Here is a 20509-nt window from a genome sequence, read left to right as displayed (position 1 = left end):
AGTTATAAAAAGATGATGGTGGAGACTGGATGGCCATTATAAAGCTACTGAGTTTCATAGCAAGACAGATTATTAGTTTAGACCAGAGAAGCTGAAAGTCTGATGGGAAGTAGTTGAGATATAAAACTTGATCATGTAAAACTGACCAAGAGGTCAGGAGGAACACCACGCCCCAGCCTCTGCAGTGTCAGAGTTATACAAGGAAGAGCGTAGGAACTCAGTACTCAGAAGGAACTCACAGAGAGTCCGGGATTGTGTGTTTCAATTGAGCTGCCTTCAAGACATCCAAGCACAGACACACATAACTAATTGTGTGAGTCTGTAATTCAGGGTCCAGTCACAATCCACTGCATTCATACTGGTCCAGTCCAGATCACAAATATTCACTGGGTAGAGCTCCTCATCAAGGAAATTTAAAGTTTGACTGGGGTAAACATGACAATGGAGGGAAAAAAAATTACCAGATCAATCTGTGGGATATTATAGAGTTAAGACATTCATGAAGAAGGCCAAGGATTTCCATTTTGCCTGGGAGGAACATCAAGAGATTCTGATGCCCAGGTTATAGCTGAAAATGTGTTTCAGAAGACGCGTGGGTGTGTGTGTGTGTGTGTGTACATGATGGGTCAGTTAAAATGATCTGGCTGTTGGTTTAACAAGATGGCTGCCGTTGGGGACCTTAACTAAAGTTATTTGCACAGAATTATATAATCAAAGCCTGGTTGAAATGTGCTTAGGGAAGAATGAAAGAAGAACATTAAGGATAATTGATAACAGGGTTAATTTTAAAATAAAGGATACAAAAGCTTTAACAAAGTTAGTGAAGGATCGAGAGGTTTTGGGTTTTTTTTTTTTTTTAAGTTGAAAAAAAATTTGTTCCCTATTTGTATTAAGAAGAGCAGTCCAGTCATAGAGGGGAGATTTGATTCATAACTAAAATGAAGACTCTAGAGTTATTTATTTATTTATTTATTTATTTATTGTTTATATTTATTTTATTTATTTATTGTTTATATTTATTTTATTTATTTATTGTTTATATTTTATTTATTTATTGTTTATATTTCCTGGGAAATAGGAAGGAAGGCTGGTGGCAGAGAGAAAAGCAGGGAGAATGGGGTGCACAGGAGACAGGAGGTCGGAGGTCATCATGTACTGATGTACTGTGGCAGTCGGTGGTCACGGCACTGGGCCATCCTCACCCTCCACATTTGCTGCTGACTTCACTTAGCTTCTTTCCCTCAGGTGCCTCCCTCCTTTAGCTTCATGAGTCTGCAGCCAGATGGCATCCTGAGAGAGAGATTCCTAGCTATTTCATATAAAGTGACACATTTCATCTTTCTCTCTTGTACTGCCACGCTCAGCTGTTCTGAATTGTGACTCTCTAGAGAAACAGAACCAGAGACATCTCCATTTCTCTAGATTACTATCTCTATTTATAGAAATTAATAGAAGTGTGTGTGTATACACACGTACATGAGGAAGGTGGCTTGGAGAGCTGGCTCGTGGCTGTGGATGCCTAGATGCCCTGTCATCTCCTGCCGGAGTTCTGAGGATCAGAGATGGATGTGCTTCAGTCTGAGTCTGAAGCTTTCACGAGAGCCAATGGTGCCGCTTTCAACCATACCCCAGATCACAAGTTCTGAGAACTGAGGAGTTGTGGGTGCTGGTATTCTTAGAGGACATGTGCCCTGGCTCAAGGGTAGCAATGTTGTACCTCCTCTGCCTGGTTGAATGGTGAAGGAGCTCATGGATTAGATGCTGCTGACTCACCTGCGCCTATGAGACGGAAATTCACTTGTTCTATTCTGTTGAATGGGAATTTGTTCCAGAAACACCCAGGGCCTACCCACAAGTAACGTTTAACCAGTTGTGTGGGCAGCCACGAGCCCAGTCAGGTTGGCACATAAGCTGCACCATAGCAAATTATCCTTAACATGTATTACTACACAGCCTCTTAATCACTCATCCATTTGTTTTGCATCTTTCTTTCCCATTTAGAATGTAAAGTCACAAGAGAACACAACCTTAATCTGGATTTGATCACTGCTGTAATGGTAGCCACTCAAAAAATTTTTTTCTAATTGATAATTGCATAAAAGAATAGCTCTGTCTGTCCAAAATATGAACTGGGATATCTCTAGTGAGGGTAACGTGTTTCCTGATCTACATCAGGGTCCATCCTGTTGATAAGGGAGTAGGAGGTTGTTCTTGAGAGTGACAGTTTTTCTTGTTTTTTGGTGAGCTTGCCTTGGAGGGGGGTGGGGCTAGTGTCCCAGGAAACGTAGAAGCCACCAAAGCCTCCCAGAACCAGAGTTTGGGCTTCTCTTATGAACTTAAAGAATGAAATACATGGACCACGTGGAGTGAGCTTTAGAGAGAGGTTTATTATAGATTCATAGATGAAGGCTTAGGGGAAGGGGAGAGCAATCACAGACCTCCACAGAGCAGGAGGGGTCTCAGGACATAGGTTACCACGAAGCTGCCAATCTGCAGGCTTTAAAGAACCGATGTCAGAAACTGGGGTGAGTTGTCAGGAGGGTTGGGCTTATCAGCCCAGTGGCCATGCTCAGACTCCTTACTGTCTTTGTAGTAATTTCCATTAGGGAGCAGTGTTGTAAGCAGAGGATGTCCAGTGGGTTTTAACCCCCCCCCCCCAGCCAGGAGTATGCTCTGTGTGCCTTGTCCACGACCTTCTCCCCGGTGCCTAGTGCTTGTACATTCTCCTTGAAAGCAGAAGCGTGGTGGTGAGCTGTGAATTGGTCAATGGCTCAGGGATCAGCACACATCACAGCCTGCCCCAAACAGCTCTGCCTTTCATTTGCCTGGAAAATAAGTTACACTTTTTTCAGCATTAAATAAACTATTCCTTATTTTACTCAATGTGTGAGAACCTAACTGTACACTGTGAATATTAGAAAGATCAGTCCTTGCCTCACAGAGCTTATGGGTTAAAAGCAAAACCTAGGATGCATGCATATATAATTAGAAGTCAGGGCAGAAAGATTAGTATCACACATAATAATGTATTTTAAAGATTGCTTAAACAGGAAGCATTTCATAGACCAGAGGTAGGTTTTTACATGAATTTTATACTTAAAAGAAAAATTTTATTTGAGGAGCATGAGAAGGTTTCTTAGGGTTTTACTGCTATGAGCAGACACCATGACCTAGGCAAGTCTTATTTAATTGGCTATAACTTCAGAGGTTCAATTTATCATCATCAAGGTGGGAGCATGGCAGTGTCCAGGCAGGCATGGTGCAGGCAAAGCTGAGAGTTCTACATCTTCATCTGAAGGCTGCTAATGGAAGGGTCTTAAGCCCACACCCACAGTGACACATTTGCTCCACCAGGGCCACACCTAAGAGTGCCACTTCCTGGGGTGAGCATATATAAACCATCACAGAAGTTCTATCTAGAAACTTCCCGTGTCCTTCAGGGACTCACCTGCTTCTGTCTAGTCTTTTCAAGTGCACAGTGTGACTGTGTCCAACATCTCTGTAATGTGCCAGTCCTTCCCCCCTTTAAGGTGACTGTCAATAACACTGTTAAGTAACCATCGTGGTATTTAATATTCACAGCACATGATAGACAAGACTGAAAGAGAGCGCGTTCAAACCTGAAACCCATGTTGCATGGTGGCCGTGTAGTGGGCGCACGCCATCAGGAAGTGGGTGCTTCTCTGCCCCACTCATTACATCAACCCATTTCACAGGACTTGGTTTCTCAGCAATCTGGCCCTGCATCAAGTTGATGGATATTTATAAGTCCCTGTGGCAACGGAACACTTACATACGCAGACATATGTATAGACTGTGCATGCATACCTGCCTATTTCCTCCTACTTATGTCTTATTGATCTGACTGACTCTAGATTTCCTTTCAACAGTTGTTAAACTCAGCACAGGCCTGCTTCCTTATATCACTGCTTAGGTCAGCTTGGTTTCCCAAATGTTTTGGTTCTGCTATGCCAAGCCTGACGGAAGCGGGTAAGGACGGGGCGGTTGCTTTTGGCTCACAGCTCAGGGATATTGTCTGTTATACTCAGGAGCCTGCAGAGGAAGATGAAGCTCTCAGCTGCTTTCTCCTGCTCACACACTGCTGAGGGAGCACTTCCACACTCATGCCCCCCCAAGCCCCCTCATAGCCTTCAACCTCAGTTAACCTAAGCTCGGTGCTCCTCACAGACGTGCCCGCAGGCTTGTCTCTTCAGGGCTCTCAGTCAGCAGGTTGACCTCCATGTTCATTTTACAGCATGAAGTGGGGCAGGCAGAGTGATGTTTACTGAGCAGCTGTCTCCACAGCCTCTTTGCGAATGTGGCAAACAGGACTATCTTTAGAGAAGAAAACGGGTCCCAAAATGTTTCAGAATTTCACCCAGACTGCATAACTGTTAAAGAAGACAGGACAGGGTGTTCAGCCTCGGTAGAAGGCTCTCCTGGTAATACCTAGGAAGCTTGAGTCTCCCCCCCCCCCATTATTCAATAGGCTTTCTTTTTTTTTTAAATTTAATTAGATATATTTCTTTATTTACATTTCAAATGTCATTCCCTTTCCTGGTTTCCTGTCCATAAGCCCCCATCCATTCCTCCTCCCCCATACAGGTGTTTTCTCCCCCATCCATCCCCTTACCCCCCTAACCCCCAGGTTTTCTCCTGAACTGGGGATCCAACCTTGGCAGGACCAAGGGTTTCCCCTTTCACTGGTGCCCGAACAAGACTATTCTCTGCTACATATGCATTGGAGCTCTGGGTCAGTCCATGTACAGTCTTTGGCTAGTGGTTTAGTCCCTGAAAGCTCTGGTTGGTTGGCATTGTTGTTCTTATAGGGTTGCAAGCTCCTTCACCTCTTTCAATTAGTCCTCTAATTCCCCCAAAGGGGGTCCCATTCTCAGTTCAGTGGTTTGCTGTTAGCATTGACCTCTGTATTTGACATGCTCAGGAGAGATCTGTATCCAGCTCTTGTCAACATGCATTTTTTAGCTTCATCAATCTTACCTAGTTTCGGTGGCTGTATATATATATGGGCCACATGTGGGACAGGCTCTGAATGGGTGTTCTTCAGTCTCTGCTCTAAACTTTGCCTCCATATCCCCTCCTATGGATATTTTTGTTCCTCCTTTTAAGAAGGAATGGGAGCATCTGAATTTTGGTCATCCTTCTTCTTGAACTTCCTGTGGTCTGTGGACTGCATCTTGGGTAATTCAAGCTTTTGGACTAATATCCACTTATCAGTGAGTACATACCATTTGTGTTCTTTTGTGACTGGGTTATCTTACTCAAAATGAGTCATTGTTTTTGATAGCTAAGTAGTACTCCATTGTGTAGATGTACCACATTTTTTTAAAATCCATTCCTCTGTTGAAGGGCATCTGGGTTCTTTCTAGCTTCTGGCTATTATAAATAAGGCTGCTATGAACATAGTGGAACATGTGTGGAAGCTTGAGTCTTTAGAGACAGGTTTTGGTTTTTTTTGTTTTTTTTTTTTTTTGTTTTTTTTTTTTTTTGTTTTTGTAATAAGCAAAGGCGAGGTTTATTACGGAGATCTATTATGGGGATCTCCGGGCCGACACGTATCCTGCGCAGGAGACAGAGGTGTCGACCCCGAAGCTCAAAAGTCAGGGGTTTATATAGGGAAGGCTAGGGGGTTTGGCGCAGTTACACACAATTGGCTAATTTCTGGTGCAGCTATAAGTGATTGGCTCATTTAAACATGGCAGTGAGATTACAACACAGCAGGAGAGTATGTATTGACTGGAGTGTACAGGATTTTAGAAGCTAGGGGCGTATCAGGGTTTGAAGGACATCTGGTTAAGGTGTGACTCTGAGTAAGCTGGGGGAGGTGCCTTTCTGCCAGATGGTTTGAGTCAGTCCTGATAACTCAGGCTGGTTCCTGCATCCCTTTTCTTTATCTTTATGGTCTGTTAGTCCTAGCGGCAGGGCGGGGCTGCCTGGACTTGCTTTTCACAGTGTTTAGCCCTGAGTCTGTGAATTTTGAAACTTACTCTTTTAACTTCATATTTTTAAACCTTAAATCTGTATAATTTTCCTTTCCCTCTTCTTCTACTAAGTAATTCTAATCTTAGAATTTTGATATCAAGTCTCGTATTTGGTCTCACCAGTTGTCCTAACTGACTGGTACTGTTGTCTCAGAACCATCAACCGCACAGCACCCACTCGATTTTTAACAAAAGCAATTAACCTGTTGGTCACGCAGGGTCCAAAAACTAAAACCAAGAAAATTATTAGTAATGACCCAGCCATATAGCAGAGAGTAGGGTAGTCATCCAGGGAGACCGAGTGAACCAAGACTCAAACCAACCTTGTTGAGCGTCTCTATCTTTTTGTAGGAGTCAAACCTATTAACTAGTTTCTTTAACACACATGGACCTATAATCAGAAGCAGAAGCAAAACTAAGAAGGGTCCCATAAGGGAAGATGTCAGAGTAGTCATCCAAGGAGATCTACTAAACCAGCTCTCGAACCATCCCTGATGCGCTTCTCTGTCTGTCTTTTGTCTATCCTTTCTCTAAGTTTATTCATGGAGTCTTTAATTACTCCTGAATGGTCTGCATAGAAGCAACATTCTTCTTTCAGTGTAGCACACAGACTCCTTCTTTAAGGAATATCAGGTCTAATCTTCTCCTATTCTGAAGGACTACCTTTGAGAGGGAGGTTGGGTATTCTTGGAGGTCAGCTAAAAAGTCCTTCACTCTTTTTATATCTGAGTCAATGGCAGTTCTGAATTCTCTATAAGCCTTGTATTGTAGGACAACAGCAGATGTCTTTGTGCTGCCCTTGCAGCACCTAGATAGCCTTAAGTAATTCTCAACTCTTTTTTTTTTTTTTTTGTCTTACTAAGTCTTTAGCATCAGGATTCCAATCTGGACACTATCTAAACCTACAGACCAAGGTCATGACTAGCTTTTAGAACTTCTAAACTTATACAGATTGTGATCCCTGAGGCACAGTCCCAAGAAGTGTTAGGAGTACTAACATATGCAGTGTTACATCATTTGTAATAGAAATCAAGCCTATCCCCACACCTATCTTGATAGAACTCAGGGCAAATATGAAATTAAGTCTAGGGAGCCTTTTGAAGATCTGAGTTTCCCTCTAGGTCCCAGCTCTCAGCCCCAACAGCTAGTACATGGCTGGTGAGGGCTGAGAATTGAGGGCTGAGAATTGACGGCTGTCAGGGTGGTCAGCAGCACCAGGTACGGTCCTTTCCATCGAGGCTCGAGTGTCTGGGCTCCGTGTCGTTATATGTAGCTGTAGTCTCTGACCTGGAACTGATGAGATGTCTCGAGGGTCCCTGGGGTATAGGCTGCTGCCAGCTGTGACCAGACTTCTTTCCGTATCACCTGTAGGTCTTTTAGCCTCCAAGGGGTCTTCGGAGTCTGGGGTAGTCTCGAATATCCCGGACGAGCCCCCAAATGAAAGATCCCCAAAGAGAGACCCTTACTCAAGTCTTGGGAAATTGCAGACCCCAGACACAGAGAGACCATTTTGGATGTAATAAGCAAAGTAGAGGTTTATTACGGAGATCTATTATGGGGATCTCCGGGCTGACACGTATCCCGCGCAGGAGACAGAGGTGTCGACCTAGAGACAGTTTTAAAACCAATTCTTAGCACTCAGTTACTATTTCCTGAACATTTACAATCTCCATAAGACACAGAAAGCATAATTACTGCCTTGAAGGAGCCGAACAGAAGTCAAGGATGTGAAAGACGTTTAGAGAAAAAGTTAACTATCCACCTCTGATTCCAACCCTGTTTAAATAGGAGTCCATCGAAAGGAGGGGTCCTCGTTGGAGCAGCCTGAGTCCTCAGCCATCATTCATGCCCTGCCTGTGGTAGACATTCCCACTCTCCACCCTGTGACTAGAAACTAATAGTTGATACTGCTGTCCTAGTCAGTGCTGCCATTGCTGTGATGAAACACCATGGACCAAAAGCAACTTGGGAGGAGAGGGCTTACTTCACTTCTAGGTATCTGTCCATCACTGAGGGACATCAGGGCAGAACTCCAACAGGCAAGATCCAGAGGCCATGGAGGGTGCTGCTTACTGGCTTGCTTCTGGCTTGCTCTGCCTGCTTTCTTATAGCACCCGGGACCACCAGCCAAGGGATGGCCCCACCCACAATGGGCTGGGCCCTTCCCATCAATCACTAACTAAGAAAAAGCCTACAGGCTTGCTTACAGCCTGATCTTATGCAGGCATTTTCTCAATTGATGTTCCCTCCTCTCAGATGACTACAGCTTGTGTCAAGTTGACATAAAACTAGCCAGCTCCCTGCTGTTAATGTCACGTGAGTGTGATAGCCATTATTTTTATATTATGATCCTACTTATGGTTGCGTAACCGGCTGCCACGAGCGGGGTGCAGAAAGTGTTAACAGTAAGTAGAGAGCACATAAAGGGGAAGCAGCCATTTGATGCTCGCCCTTGAATTACACTGAGATGGTCTCAGCTCAGAAATGCCGTCTTTTCATGAAGCCAAGGTAGCCTCTCCTCCCCAGTGTGAGCAGCTTCATTCAGAGGTTGTTCTCCGAGACTGTTTTGTGTAACAATCTGTGGAACCGATTGTAAGTGCTATGTGTCCCACCCCACCCACAACACACACGACTTACTGAATTATAACAGGGAGGCAGGGGTAGCCAGAACATGTGTGTGTGTGTGTGTGTGTGTGTGTGTGTGTGCGTGTGTGCGTGTGCGCGTGTTTGTGCGTGTGTGTGTGTGCATGTGTGTGTGCATGTGTGTGTGCATGTGTGTGTGCATGTGTGTGTGTTGAATAATTTTGTCAGTTACACCTCAGAGATGAAAAAAGACAAGTCAACGTAAATGATACCAAACTTTACATACTTGTCTATTTTTAAAAACTTTAAAACCTATTTTATTTGTCAGAGAAGAAAAAACGCTGAGCATTTAGCTGTAAAATAAAAGATTATTTCCTCTACTCAATATAGTGTCTATACAGTAACCAACTTTAGTGTGACGTAAACAACTGAATCAATACTCAGCTTGATTAAAAAACAATCCCAGTAATTTTGACATTGAATCTGTCACCTGGTGTACACAGAAGCTCAGCTTTGGGACGTCATCAGTTTGTTTGTCTGAACCCCTGTGAGAGGAGGAGAGGGAGAGGGAGAGAGAGAAGGAACAGTCGTGGAGAGGGAAAGTCAGGAAAGCTTGAGAAGACACCCCCGTAATGCTGCTTTTCACAACAGGAAGGAGACACGAGTGTTCATGAGTGTAACAAGAAAGTTATTTCCAATAATAGGCAAGGCCTCCCTTCCTCTTCCCCCAGGGCTGGGCCCTGGGATGTGAAGTAGAAAGTGTGTGTGTGTGTGTGTGTGTGTGTGTGTGTGTGTGTGTGTGTGTGTGTGTAAGTAAACCATTCATTCTGCTTCACATTAGTCCTTGCTGATTTTCCAGCAAAAGAGATTGGCTGGCATCTACCAGTCTGTGTAAGTACAGAGATGCACACATCTCTTTCTGTTTATCCTAATGAAAGCGAAGGTCAATCATCAGGAGTAAATTATTTAGTACAATAATGTTTTCATAGCAGAAAAGAGACACAATAGCGATGCCTGCAGCTAATGGGTTTCCCCATCAGATAACAGGCTGATCCCACCACAGAACAGGTGATGACCCGTGCGAGTGACATCTTACAGGTCTGCTCGCTCTCAGGAGGGCTTGGGAAGGCCCCCTCTGTTTTCTCCTCTTGGGTTGATAACTGATTGCAGCCACTCAGCCTCCTTCCTCAGAGCCGTCATTTATTTGTCTTTCTGAGCCTGGTTACTTTGGACCAGTAGTATTTTCCTGTCCAAGAGAAGTCATTATTACAGGAATCTACTGGTAGCAGTCAGCTGTGCTTCCACTGAACCTTGCTGTGCCAGAATTAAACCTAAAGCCCCAAGGCATCCATTGTGTATACTGAACTATCTTCCCTCTGATGGATCCAGGCGGGCACTAGTTAGGTGTCATTCTCGGGAGTGCTGAGAATGGTCACTTGGATGGTTTTCTGTGTCCTGTGGTTCACTCATACCCCCTCCCCCTCCTACTCCCCCACCACCAGCAAGAAAAGGAGAGCCCAGCTGTGCCTTCCATGCCTGTTGCCTTGCCTGCCTTCTGAGCCTTCTGGAATCACAGGGCAGTTGAATGGAAGGTTTTGTAGCTATACCTCTGGGATCCAATTGTAGCTACAGTAACCATGTCCAATTTGTTCAACTATAAGCCACTAAACTGGGATTAATAGACTCACTTCACGAGGGTTCTGTGAGAGTCAACCTGTCGAATACATATTAGGCATTTAGATCAGTGTGTGCTACACATGTCGCTTCTGTAGTCATAGTAGATGACTGGGTGGAGGGAGGACAGACTGATCCGGTCTTGAGCTGTGAGTTACGTAAAGCTTTGTCACTTATCTTAGAAATGTTAGGAGAGTGAAGAGGAACCATGGTAGGCCTCCTTTTTCCCTGGGTGCCTTATGTTCTAAACACTGACACATGCATGTCTTGAACACATGGTACATATTAGGTTGTGTTTCTCAAAGTGTGAACCCTGGTACACATGCAGCAGCAGTAGCACCTGGAACCTTCTGAGGCCCTGGCCCTGCCAGATCCCGTCTCTGTCACTCAGGTCTCTGTCACTCATGTGTGGTCTAACTAGTCCTGTTGTTTCTAAGGTGGTAGAGAGAGCACTTCCCTGGCTGTAAACCATGAGCAAGACAGTCTTCCAACCTGGAGCGTGTGCTTTCCCTGGAAAGACAGATTGGATATGAGTGGCCCAGGACTCCCAGGTTCAGTGGAACCGTGGCCCACAAAAGCCAAGGGAAGAATTTGGCAGTTGGAATGAGTTTTGCGAAGAATTCCTGAGAAATAAGACTTAAATTGCATCCAGTTGTCAGTGGGAGGAGGGGGAACATTCCAGAAACAGAAGCTCGTGGGTACTGGGTGACAGGCAGGCCTGATCACAGACCTCATCTTCTCTCTTATTTCATCTAATTGTTTATTCTTTGAGAGTTTGATACATGAGTACTATGTTTATAGGATGTCCACTCCTCCCATGATGCCCTTACGCCCTCCCAAATTCATGACCTGCTCTTTAAATCTCACAGCCACTCACCACCCACCAAGTGCATTTTGTGCTCCTCATATGCAAATGTGTTTTGAGCTGACCACTTGGGATTAGATAACTGAGTTAATCATCCTCAGGGAAAACTGATTATTGGTCTCTGCAGCCATTGATTACCTAGCTCTAAATATAGAGTGGGTCTTGTACACTTTCCCCATCCATGTTGGCATTTCCACTGCAGCTGATTATGCAAATCTTATTTAGCCAATCATATTGTGATTTCGTGGGTGACACTCTCACAGCAGACATTCTGGTCCTCTGGCTCTTAAAATTTCACCCCTTCTTCCACCATGTTTCCTAGGCCTCAGACAGGGGTTACATTATAGACATACCATGATCTTGTTGGGTTCCTTTAAAGATTTATTTATTTATGTATATGAGTACACTGCAGCTGTCTTCTGACACACCAGAAGAGGCCATCAGATCCCATTACAGTTGGTTGTAAGCCACCAGGTGGTCGCTGGGAATTGAACTCAGGACCTCTGGAAGAGCAGCCAGTGCTCTTAACCACTGAGCCATCTCTCCAGCCACAATGACCTTGTTTTTGAGAAGTAGCCCTTGAGAGGAGGGCATGGTGCCTTGTCCACTGTTTCGGCCCTAACACCTGGAACAAGGTCTGGCTGCCAAGAAGAGCTCGGTCACATGGGAGTGTGCTGTGTCTTTTGCGTGGCTCGAAAGGATTTGACCTGATGAGGCGGTAAGGGAATAAAGGAAAGAGAAAAATTCAGATACAGAAGCAGCTGGGGTTGGGTGGACTGGGTTCTCTGTTGGAGAAGCCAGAGCACCCTGAAGCTCGCACACCGCAGCTTAGCGTGTTTATGATACAGAGGCAGGGCTGTTGCATGTGTGGAGGTAGAGTCTGTTGTACAGCTTGATTCGGGACACAGGTTCAGCTCATCTCCACAGGAGCAGTCTTCAGGACATTCTCTACACATACAGGCCAGAAGGGAAGGCTTTGCTGTTTCCTTCCAAGCCTCACCTGGAGGTAGAGGGGGTCGGAGTTTACCATTTTTTCCATGAGGTGTGGGGTCTTTGTCATAGCCATGCCATCTCAACACCAAAAATTCATACCCCTGCATGTGCGCGTGTGCACTTATAAACACACAAAGCATGTGCACGAGTGCACTTAAAAACACACAAATACACACAAGGCTTTCTCCATTCCCTACAGGAGTGACTGAACATAAAGGATTTAGATTCTCATATATTGAGTTTTTATGTTTCATTTCTTCTTAGTATAAGCTATTAAAGCCACCAAACCAACCTACTTGGGCATTTTCTGCTTTGAGGTACAATATTTCTACAAGGAATTAAGCAGTAACTGAGTTGTTTGTTTAATGTGCTGTGTCTAAAAACTTGGCAGTATGAGATGTGTTATCTCGGTGAAACCCAGGCTACATGCTGAACTTGCAAGCTTGTTGTGCTAATTACTGTTGCCTCTGCTAAGCTCATCGTGGAACAAGTTGTCCATCATTCCTAGAGTCCTTTTGTCCACATCAGGACCTTCATTAAAATGTGAGGAAGCAATTATTCCAGCATCAGAGATCAGTCCAGCCTGCAGAACGATGGGAAGGTGTTCTTTCCTCGAATGCTTTAATGTACTGTCCTGTGCCAGGCGCTCTGGGTCCTTTCTTCTGGATGCCAATGGACACTTCAGAAAATGAGAAACCTCCACAGGGACGCCTTTGAATCTTCACACTGACCGCACAGTAGGTCCGTTGGCCAAGTCAAAAGAATCAGACTCCAGCAGTAAGACCCCTTTCAGAACCAGCTTCCCTGCTTCCCTTCCTCCGTCTTTAGGAACCCAGTTAATTGCATCCCTGGATAGCTTGGGCTCATCGCTCATCTGACAGGACCTCGGAGGAGGATCACTCTAACCTGCGTTTCCAATCAAGTAGTTCAAAGGTCTCAGGTGTTCTGAGGGACAGATGGGCTCTGGAGATCCTCCATAGCTTCCTTCTCAGCCCACTGCTGTGTTCTGCTGCCTTCTGCTAATGTGGGTTTCTACATTAAGTATATAATGGCCTTGTGACGGGAAAGATTAAAACACATGCTACTTTAAAACTATTACTGCAGTAAGCTTTATTTGTGAGCTTACAGAGGAAATATGGCTTCTAAAGCAGCTTGGAATACACTCCACCACTGATGTACCTATCCCGAGCACATGAAGTTTTAAGTATGAGTAAAGTTGGGTGGAAAGAGGTCTGTGAGCTGAGCGCTGAGAGGGAGACAGGGATCGCCTCACCCAGCAGTTGTCACTGGAATCCTGCTCCTCCCCCCAGACATTTTAAGCCCGGTAAATGAAGCATTGATGACAACTTTTTTATTTTAAGTTTCTCCGGTACCTCTAATTTTTTCCGGTTTTTAACCATCGAATCAGGAAGAAATTTCAGAGTTAATGTTTGTGGGGCAACCATATTTGTTAGGCACTCTGCTTGATATAAAGTAGTGTAATCACCACCCTAAATGTTTTAGTTTCACATAAGAAGCAGTTCGGACCAGAGGTGCTGTGTCTTCCTCAGCCTCACCTGTTCTATGTGACTCTGCATTTCTTCACTTTATGTCAGGTGTACAGGGAAGGGGCCAGAGGCCACAGTTTGGGAGAGGGTTACACTGACAGTCAGTGGTTCGTGCTGGAGCTGGTATTAAATGAGCATAGGTCCCTGGTGGGTGGACCAAAATTTATTGAAAATGGATTTTAGTGGCATTCCATTTAGGTTGATGTCAGCTGTGAATTCTTTACTGTGTTGAGGTCTGTCCCTCGTATCCTAGGGGTTTTTTTTTTCCCCTTCAGGGAACTTTTATCATGATGAGGTGTTATATTTTGCCAAAAGCCTTTCCTGAATTTCTTAATATTGTGGATTATACTTACCAATTTACATAGTTGCAGGATCCCTGCATCTCTGGGATGACGCCTACTTGACCGTGGTGGATGGTATTTTTATGTGTTCTTGTAGTCAGTTTGCAAGTGTTTTACTGAGAAGTTTTGCATCTTTGTTCATAGATGAAATTGATTTGTAATTCTATTTTCTTTGTTGGGTCTTAGTGTGGCTTAGGTATCAGAATAACTTTGGCCTCATAAAATGAATTGGGCAATGTTCCTCATGTTGCCGTTTTGTGAAATAATTTGAGGAATATCAGTATTCTGGAAGAATTCTGCGCTAAAACCATCTGGCTCTGAACTCTCTTTGGTTGGGAGATTTAATTCCTACTCCCATCTCACTAGGAGTTATAGGTCTGTTTACTTTGCTTATCTGATCTTTTTGGTAAGTGGTATGTATCAAGAAAGTTATCCATCTTTGCTATATTTTCCAGTGTGATGGAGCACAGAACTTTGAAGTATGTCTTTACAATTCTCAGGATTTCCTTGGTGTCTGTTGTTATGTCCCCAGGTCATCTCTAATTTTGTTAATTTGGATAGTCTCTCTCTGCCTTTTAGTAAATTTGGCTAAGGGTTTGTTACTCTTAAATGATTTCTCAATGAACCCCCTTTTTGTTTCCTTGATTCTTTGTATTGTTTTTGTTGGTGTTTCTATATTATTGATTTCAGACCTGAGTTTGATTATTTCTTTTCCTCTATTCTTTCGGGATATTATTTCTTCCTTTTGTTTTAGAACTCTCTGGTGTGTCGTGTAAGATCTCTGATATGTACACACACACACACACACACACACACACACACACACACACACTCTTAGTGCTCCGAATTTGCCTCTTAGAACCACCATTGTGTACCACAAGTTTGGGTATGTTGTATGTTGAATGAAAATATTCAATTCTAAACTGTCAAATTTCTGTCATTTCTGTTGTGAATATCCAGCTTTAATCTGTGGGGATCAGATAGAATATGGGGTATTATTTCAATTTCTGATATCTGTTGAGACTTGCTTTGTGTCCAATGTGTAGTCAGTTTTAGAAAGTTCACAAGCTGCTAAGAAGAAATTATATTCTTTGTGTTTGGGTGGAATGGTCTATAAATATGTTAGGTCCGTTTGGTTTATGACATGTTAGCTCCTGCATTTCTCTGTTTAGTTTGTCTGGATGACCTGTCTATTGGCAAGAGTGGGGACTGAAGCCTCTCACTGTCCCTGTTGAGGTCAGTATGTGATCTGAGCTGGAGTAGTGTACTGTATGATCTTGGGTGCCTGTGTTTGGTGCACAGATGTTTAGAATTGCAATATCCTCTTGGTGGATTTTTCCTTTGAATATGTAGTGTCCTTTTCTATCTCTGATTAGTTTTGGTTTGAAGTCTATTTTGTCAGGTATTAAAATGGCTATAACGGCTTGTTTCTTGGGTCTACTTGCTTAGAATCTCTTTTTCCATTCTTTCATCCTAAGGTGATACCTATCCTGGATGCAAAGTGTGTTTCGTGGATGCAGCAGCAGAATGGGTCCTGTTGTTATTGTATCTAATTTGTTGGCTTGTGTCCTTTTACTGTGGAATGGAAACCATTGGTGTCCAGAACTGTCAGTGACCCGTTTGTTATTTTGTTGTTCTGATGGAGTTTTCTTCCTCCTCCTTTGGATTTGCTGGTGTGATTTTTTATTCCTTGTGTTTTCTTGGACATGGTTAACATCTTCAGGCTCTGAAGCTGTCTGCCAAGCTGCATTTATAAATGATACTGCTTGAATTTGCTTTTGGTATGGAGTGTCTTTCTTTCTCCGTCTATTGTGATAGAAATTTTGCTGGGTATTGTAATCTGGGCTGGCATCTGTCTCAGAGTAAGTACTTAGAACATCTGTTCATGTCCTTCTGGTTTCTAGAGTCTCCATTGAAGAGTCAGGTATAACTCTAATAGTTCTGCCATTGTCTCTTTCTCTTGCAGTTTTTAATATTCTAGTTGGTGTTCTGTAAGCTTCTCATACCTTGATACTTTCAGTGATGTTTATTGAAAATATTTTGTGGGCCTTGACCTGAGTTTCTTCTCCATCTTCTATTCTTATTATTCTTAGATATGGTCTTGTTATAGAGTCCCAGATCTCCTGGATATTTTGTTTCTGGATAATTCTTTTAGAATTGAAATTTCCATTGACCAAGGAAAGTCTGGGAGTCTCTCTTCCATCTCTTGTATTTTGTTGATGAGGCCTCAGAGCTTCCTGTGTAAGTCCCTAGTTTGTTTTATTTGCAGTTTTCTCTCAAGTTGGATTCTGTATTGCTGGGCTCTGGTGGAGACATGTTGTCCTGGCTGGTACTGTGTTATTACTTTGGCATTTAATCATCTGGGTTTGGGATGATAGTAATTCTAGGTATTAATAGCTGCATTTTTCTTTGTTGGATGGGTGGTCAGTTCTTTGGTTTCTTTTATTGGATGTTTTTATTTACATTTCAAATGTTATCCCCTTTCCTGGTTTCCCCTCCTGTAACTACCCCCATCCAACCCTCCCACCACCTGCCTCCAAGAGGATGCTCCCCTACCCGCCTATCCACTCCCTCCTACCTCCCCACCCTGGCTTTCCCCTACATGGGGGCATTGAGCCTTCACAGGACCAAGGGCCTCTCCTCCCACTGATGCCCGACAAGGTCATCCTCTTCTACATATGCAGCTGGAGCCATTCCTCATTCCCTGTGTTCTCTTTGGTTGGTGGTTTAGTCCCTGGGAGCTCTGGGGTGTCTGATTGGTTGACATTGTTGTTCTTCTTATGTAGTTGCAAACCCCCTCAGTTAACCCTGTCCCTTCTCTAACTTCTCCATTTTGGACCCCATTCTCAGTCCAATGGTTGGCTTCGAGCATCCACCTCTATATTTGGCAGGTTCTGGCAGAGCCTCACAGGAGACATCTATGTCAGGCTCCTGTCAGCATGCACCTCTTGGCATCCCCAGTAGTGACTGGGTTTGGTGACTGCATGTGGGATGGATCCCATGTGTGGCTGTCTCTGGATAGCCTTTCCTTCTGTCTCTGCTCCACACTTTGTCTCCCTATTTCCTCCTGTGATTATTTTGTTCCCCCTTCTAAGAAGTACTGAAGGATCCATCCATACTTCTATCTTTCTTCTTCTTGAGTTTCATTCATGTGGTCTGTAAATTATATCTTGGGTATTCTGGGCTTTTGGGCTAATGTCCAACTTGTCAGTAAGTGCATACCATATGTGTTCTATTATGATTGGGTTACCTCACTCAGGATGATATTTTCTAGTTCCATCCATTTGCCTATGAATTTCATAAAGTCATTGTTTTTAATAGCTGAGTAGTACTCCATTGTGTAGATGTACCACATTTTCTGTATCCATTCCTCTGTTGAAGGACATCTGAGTTCTTTCCAGCTTCTGGCTATTATAAATAAGGCTTCTATGAACATAGTGGAGCATGTGTCCTTGTTATATGTTGGAGCATCTTTTGGGTGTATGCCCAGGAGTGGTATAGCTGGGTCCTCAGGTAATGGAATGTCCAATTTTCTGAGATACCTCCAGACTGATTTCCAGAATGGTTGTACCAGCTTGCAATCCCACCAACAACGGAGGAGTGTTCCTCTTTCTCCACATCCTCTCCAGCATCTGCTGTCACCTAAGTTTTTGATTGTAACCATTTTGACTGGTGTGAGGTGGAATTTCAGAGTTGTTTTGATTTGCATTTCCCTGATGACTAGGGATGTTGAACATTTCTTTAGGTGCTTCTCAGCCATTCAAGATTCCTCAGTTGAGAATTCTTTGTTTAGCTCTGTACCCCATTTTTAATAGGGTTATTTGATTCTCTGGAGTCTAACTTCTTGAGTTCTTTGTATATATTGGATATTAGCCCTGTATTGAGTGTAGGTTTGGAAAAGATCTGTTCCCAATCTGTTGGTTGCCGTCTTGTTCTATTGACAGTGTCCTTTGCCTTACAGAAGCTTTGCAATGTTATGAGGTCCCATTTGTCAATTCTTGATCTTAGAGCATAATCCATTGGTGTTTTGTTCAGGAAATTTTCTCCAGTGCCCATGTGATCGAGACTCTTCCCCACTTTTTTTTTTTCTGTTAGTTTGCATGTATCTGGTTTTATGTGGAGGTCATTGATCCAATTGGACTTGAGCTTTGTACAAGGCAGTAAGAATGGGCCAATTTGCATTCTTCTACATACTGACCTCCAGTTGAACCAGCACCATTTGTTGAAAATGCTGTTTTGGTTGGGCATTTTTGTTTTTTCCCCCCACACTGGATGGTTTTAGCTCTTTTGTCAAAGATCAAGTGACCATAGGTGTGTCGGTTCGTTTCTGGGTCTTCAATTCTATTGCACTGGTCTACCTGCCTGTCTCTGTACCAGTACCACACCTACACATCGCTATTGCTCTGTAATACAGCTGAGGTCAAGGATGGCGATTCTCAGAGGTTATTGTTGAGGATACTTTTTGCTATCCTGGGTTGTTGCTGTGAAATTATAAGAAATGGCTGTCTTTTACCTCACACTGGATCCCACACCACAGTGCCCCAAGACATCCGGTAAATATCGTCATCTCAGTCAGCAAAGCCTCTCACCTGCTTTGCTCCATCCCATATCACACTGCCGATGGCCTCTCTCTGAGCCTGGCAACAGTCTCTCTACCCATCCAGTTCCCAAGGCAGGTTTCCATGCCAGAAATAGACATCTCAGTTCCGTGGCGGCTGAGTGTCCCAGCTGCCACATACTCTCTTAAACTTAATTCACGGGGCTGGGGATTTAGCTCAGTGGTAGAGCGCTTGCCTAGGAAGCGCAAGGCCCTGGGTTCGGTCCCCAGCTCCGAAAAAAAGAACCAAAACAAAAAAAAAAAAAAAAAAACTTAATTCACCACAAGAAAGAACACACAACACAATAACCTCTGATCCCATTGATAAGATTTAATTGCCCACCTGAACATACAAAGCCCTATACTCAGCCGTCCCTTAGGAACATTCATAACCTGTAAAGGTACAGAGTGGAATCTTAACATCTGCCTCCATGTTCTCTCGGCAGCTTCTTCTCCAGTCTCCTTCCAGTCCAGTCTCCTCCTCTTCCCTCAGACTTTTTTCCCGCCCATCTTTCCTTCTCGTCCAATGACAGGCCCCGTTCTATCTTGTATCTGCCTTCAACTGTATGACATCATCCTACACTGGGATTTGTTATTCCAAATGAATTTGCAAATTGCTCTTTCTAACTCTATGAAGAATTGAGTTGGAATTTTGATGGGAATTGCATTGGATCTGTAGATTGCTTTTGGCAAGATATAGAATTACTATATTAATCCTGCCAATCCATGAGCATGGGAGATCTTTCCATCTTCTGAGATCTTCAGTTTCTTTCTTCAGAGATTTGAAGTTTTTGTCATACATGCTTAGTTTGAGTCACACCAAGGCATTTTATATTATTCGTGACTATTGTGAAGGGTATCATTTCCCTAATTTTCTTTTCAACCTGTTTATCCTTGAGTAGAGGAAGGCTACTGATTTGTTTGAGTTAATTTTATGTTCAGCCACTTTGCTGAAGTTGTTTATCAGCTTTAGTAGTTCTCTGGTGGAGTTTTTGGTGTCACTTAAGTATACTATCATGTCATCTGTTGACTCCTTCCTTTCCAATTTGTATCCCTTTGACCTGTTTTTGCTGTCTGATTGGTCTGGCTAGGACTTCAAGTATTATATTGAATAGGTAGGGAGAGAGTTGGCAGCCTTGTCTAGTCCCTGATTTTAATGGGATTGCTTCAAGTTTCTCTCCATTTAGTTTGATGTTGGCTACTGGTTTTCTGTATATGGCTTTTATTATATTTAGGTATGGGCCTTGAATTCCTGATGTTTTCAAGACTTTTATCATGAAAGGGTGTTGAATTTTGTCAAATGCTTTCTCAGCATCTAATGATATGATCATGTGGTTTTTTTCTTTGAGTTTGTTTATATAGTGGATTATGTTGATGGATTTTCATATTTTGAACTATCCCCACATCCCTGGGATGAAGCCTACCTGATCATGATGGATGATTGTTTTGATGTGTTCTTGGATTCAGTTTGTGAGAATTTTATTGAGTATTTTTGCATTGATATTCATAAGGGAAATTGGTTTGATATTATCTTTCTTTGTTGGTTCTTTGTGTGGTTTAGGTATAAGCGTAATTGTGGCTTCATAGAACCAATGGGGTAGTGTTCCCTCTGTTTCTATTTTGTGGAATAGTTTGAGGTATATTGGAATTAGGTCTTTGAAGGTCTGATAGAATTCTGCACTAAACCCATCTGGCCCTGGACTTTTTTTGGTTGGGAGACTTTTAATGACTGCTTCTATTTCTTTAGGGGTTTTGGGACAGTTTAGATGGTTTATCTCATCCTGATTTAACTTTGGTACCTGGTATCTGTCTAGAAAATTATCCATGTCATCCAGATTTTCCAGTTTCTTTGAGTATAGGCATTTGTAGTAGGATCTGATAATTTTTTTAATTTCCTCAGTTTCTGTTGT

General features: G+C 43.2%; 1 protein-coding gene across 3 annotated transcripts in view; it reads left to right on the top strand.

Moving 5' to 3' along the window:
• The window catches only part of Slc10a7 (solute carrier family 10, member 7), a 224073-nt gene that overhangs the window by 151983 nt on the left and 51581 nt on the right, over positions 1 to 20509 (top strand).

Source organism: Rattus norvegicus, chromosome 19, assembly GCF_021556685.1.
Source record: "Rattus norvegicus strain SHRSP/BbbUtx chromosome 19, alternate assembly SHRSP_T2T, whole genome shotgun sequence".
In the NCBI taxonomy this organism is placed as follows: Eukaryota; Metazoa; Chordata; class Mammalia; order Rodentia; family Muridae; genus Rattus; species Rattus norvegicus.
Note: the sequence above shows the minus strand (reverse complement) of the source record. Positions and strands in the feature narration are given on the sequence as shown.